Below are 4242 nucleotides of genomic sequence, written 5' to 3' on the forward strand. Positions count from 1 at the left end.
CCATCGCCGTTTGGTTTCTGGTGAGTGCTTGTTTTGTGGCAAGACAGGCCATTTCGTGGCAACCTGCCCGTTGCGATCAAAAGGGCGCGCCCGCCAGTAAAGGCAGGAATACTGGTGGGCGGGCTCTCTCAAGATTCTCCTCCACGTTTATTGCTGCCAGCCAAGATAACTAAGCAAACCATGACACACTCTCTGTCAGCTTTAATAGACTCCGGCGCCGAACAAAACTTCATCGACTCAAATCTCGCCAAACGCTTGAACTTGGTCTGTGACTCATTGCCACACCCCCTTCATGTTTCTGCTTTATCGGGGCAGCGCCTACCGGACATCACTCACGTTACAGAGCCAGTTACCCTCACGTTATCTGGAAATCATTCTGAAACAATCAGCCTTTTTGTGTTTCAGGCTCCACACGCACCTTTGGTTCTGGGCCACCCCTGGTTACAACACCACAATCCTCGCATAGATTGGAAGAGGGGGTGCGTGTCTGGGTGGGGGGAGGAGTGTCATATGAACTGTCTTAGATCAGCCCCTCCCCTCGCCTCTACTGTCGAACCGCCCCCAGCTTTGGAACCACCGGACCTCTCCTCTGTGCCGCCAGTTTATCACGACTTGGCCGAGGTGTTTTGCAAAGACAGGGCGAGGTCGTTACCCCCCCACCGGCCATACGACTGCGCCATTGAATTGCTTCCTGGGGCTCCGTTGCCCACGAGCCGCTTGTACAGCATCTCGCAGCCTGAGCGGGTAGCAATGGAGACGTACATCTCAGAATCCTTGGCTGCTGGCATAATACGCCCTTCCTCGCCCCCAGTAGGGGCTGGGTTTTTCTTTGTGGAGAAGAAGGACAAATCGCTACGTCCTTGCATTGATTACCGGGGGCTGAACAAAATTATGGTCAAGAATAAATATCCTCTCCCACTTCTCTCCTCTGCATTCGAACTCCTTCAAGAGGCCACAGTGTTCACCAAACTGGACCTCCGAAATGCATATCACCTGGTCAGACTCCGAGACGGCGATGAGTGGAAAACCGCTTTTAACACACACCTCGGTCATTTCGAGTACCTGGTGATGCCATTCGGGCTAACCAACGCCCCAGCCATCTTCCAAGCGTTGGTTAACGACGTGCTCCGTGATTTTCTGGATCGGTTCGTTTTCGTCTATCTGGACGACATCCTGATTTTCTCTAAGACTGAAACCGAACATGTAACCCATGTAAAACAGGTCCTGCAGCGGCTGCTAGAGAACAGACTTTTTGTAAAGGGGAGAAATGTGAATTCCACGTTCAAACAGTGTCGTTCCTGGGTTACATAATTGACCAGGGTAACCTCAAACCGGATCCGGCCAAGATCAAAGCTGTTGTGGAATGGCCGGAACCAACTGATCGCCGTCAGCTTCAGCAGTTCCTCGGCTTTGCGAACTTTTATCGCCGGTTCATTAGGGACTTCAGTAAAATCGCTCTGCCTTTGACCCGCTTAACCTCTCCTAAGTTCTCTTTTCAGTGGGATCAGGCGGCCCAAAAGGCCTTCGCACAGCTCAAGGACCGATTCACCACCGCACCCATCCTGGCTCAGCCCGACTTGCGACTCCAATTCGTTGTGGAGGTGGATGCCTCCGACTCGGGGGTCGGCGCGGTGCTCTCACAACAGCGAGAGGGTAAGCTACGGCCCTGTGCCTTCTTCTCTCGCCGCCTCTCCCCAGCCGAACGCAACTATGACGTGGGAGACCGGGAGCTCTTGGCTATAAAACTGGCCTTGGAGGAATGGAGGCACTGGTTGGAGGGCACGGCTCAGCCATTCATTGTATGGACGGACCACAAAAACCTGGCTTACCTGCAAACAGCAAAACGTCTCAACGCTCGACAGGCCAGGTGGGCTCTTTTTTTCACCCGTTTCAACTTTTCAATCTCTTACAGACCGGGCTCGCGGAATGTGAAGCCGGACGCCCTATCACAGTTCTCGGTGCCTGAGGAGAGGCAGGACCCTGAGCCTATCCTGCCAGCGACTTGTGCCATTGGTACAATAACATGGGAAATCGAGTCGGCCATTCGTGAGGCTCAACGGGCTGAACCAGACCCTGGAGGAGGACCAGCGGGGCGGCTCTTTGTTCCATTGGCCACTCGGTCTCAGGTACTGCATTGGGCTCACACTGCCTGCTTCACATGTCACCCAGGAGTACACAGAATGATCACCTTCCTTCAGCGCTATTTCTGGTGGCCCACGAGACGTTCGGGAGTACGTCTCTTCCTGTTCAACCTGCGCCTGCAGCAAGCTGGGACATCAACCTCCAGCCGGCTTGCTGCAACCTTTACCTACACCGTCTCGGCCGTGGTCCCATATCGCTGTGGATTTTGTTACCGGCCTCCCACAGTCAGCAGGTAACACCACTATAATGACTATTGTTGACCGCTTTTCGAAAGGCTGCGCATTTTGTTGCACTCCCCAAGCTCCCAACGGCCCTGGAGACGGCTCGGCATCTCACGAATCATGTGCTTCCGCCTCCATGGCATCCCAGAGGACGTGGTCTCGGATCGTGGGCCGCAATTCACCTCTCGTGTATGGAAGGAGTTCTGCTCGGCGCTAGGAGCCAAGGTCAGTCTCTCCTCTGGTTACCACCCACAGAGCAACGGACAAACTGAGCGCACTAACCAGGAGCTGGAGACCGCTCTGCGCTGCATGGTGGCTTCCAACCAAACCATCTGGAGCGACCAACTACCCTGGGTGGAATATGCCCATAATAGCCTGACGTCTTCAGCTACAGGGCGATCTCCGTTTGAGGCCTCCCTGGGGTATCAGCCTCCTCTGTTCCCTGCTCTGGAAGGTGAGCTCTTTGTCCCTTCAGTCCAGTTTCACCTCCGTAGGTGTCGCCGGGTTTGGAGGGCCACCCGGGCAGCCTTGCTGCACACGAAGGGACGCAACAAACGTCTGGCCGACCGGCGCCGCACTCCCGCTCCTGAGTACACCATTGGTCAAAAGGTTTGGTTGTCCACGCGCTTCGTTCCTGTTCATGCCGAATCGAAGAAGCTCACCTCAACCTTCATCAGGCCTTTTGAAATTGCTGCTTTGATAAACCCCGTTTCTGTTTGCCTTAAGTTGCCGCGCAACATGAAGATACACAATGTCTTCCATGTGTCTCAGATTAAGCCGTGTCTCTCCAGTCCATTGTGCCCTCCTTCCAGGCCCCCTCCGCCCGCTCGGGTCATTGGTGGCCTCCCTGCCTACACGATCTCCCGCATCATGGACTCTCGCCGTCGCGGGAGGGGTCTTCAATATCTGGTGGACTGGGAGGGTTATGGCCTTGAGGAACGTTGCTGGGTTACCCGCTCCGCAGTGTTGGATCCCGGGATGGTTGCGGACTTTCATCGCCTTCATCCGGATAAGCCTGGTGGGTCGCCGAGAGGCTCCCGTTAAGGGGGGGGCACTGTCACGGTCCCCGTGTCTCTCTGGTTGGCCCACGCTGGCTACAGGTTTTGTTGTTGTTGTTAGTTTTGGTTTTTTGTCTCTCCTCCTCCTCTCTGCCCGGGTGGAGCTCATTACGGGCTCTCACTCTTGGCCCACGCACCCGTGTGATGGTGTCCACCTGCGGCTGATCTGGCTGATTTCCCCAGCTGCTATTTAAGGCAGTGGCACAGAGCAGCTCACCGCTGGAACGTCGAACCACCTGAGTTCGTGCTCGCGGCATATTCAAAGAAGAATCGCTTACATGTGTTTTATGTTGTGGAACTAACCTTGACCTTCTGTCTGTAGATTCTGGACCGAATCACCGGACCTGTCCAAGTGGGGCAGTGTGTGGAGTGTTGGAGCGAGTGCGGCTGAAGAGGAGTGCGTGTGTGCGGAGGAGCGGTGGCGGTGACTGAGTGGAAGAGGAAGCGTGTGTGTGGATTCCCCCCACCCTTCTCTCCCTGGAGCCCTGGACCCAGCCCCAACTCACTGTACATATATTTTGCACTAAGGTGATCCCTATTGTAAATAAATCTCCTTTTTGTTTCCTTGAAAGAACTGTCTGCGCGTGAGTCCGTTCAGTAGCCATGACAAAAATAACCATACAGTTGATTCATCTCCGGTAATTTAACTGGGCTGACTCTTTGTTAGGTGTGTTTAATGTGCAGAATAATTCCCAATTATGTACAATTATAATATGTTAAAATGGACTTGTGTACATAAGGCCATTAATAATCAGTGTTGGTCAAGTTACTTGAAAAAAGTAATCAGTAACTAATTACCGATTACTTCCCCAAAAAAGTAA

This window comes from Haplochromis burtoni, unplaced genomic scaffold (assembly GCF_018398535.1).
Source record: "Haplochromis burtoni strain Fernald_Lab_line unplaced genomic scaffold, NCSU_Asbu1 Contig_273, whole genome shotgun sequence".
NCBI classification, from domain to species: domain Eukaryota; kingdom Metazoa; phylum Chordata; class Actinopteri; order Cichliformes; family Cichlidae; genus Haplochromis; species Haplochromis burtoni.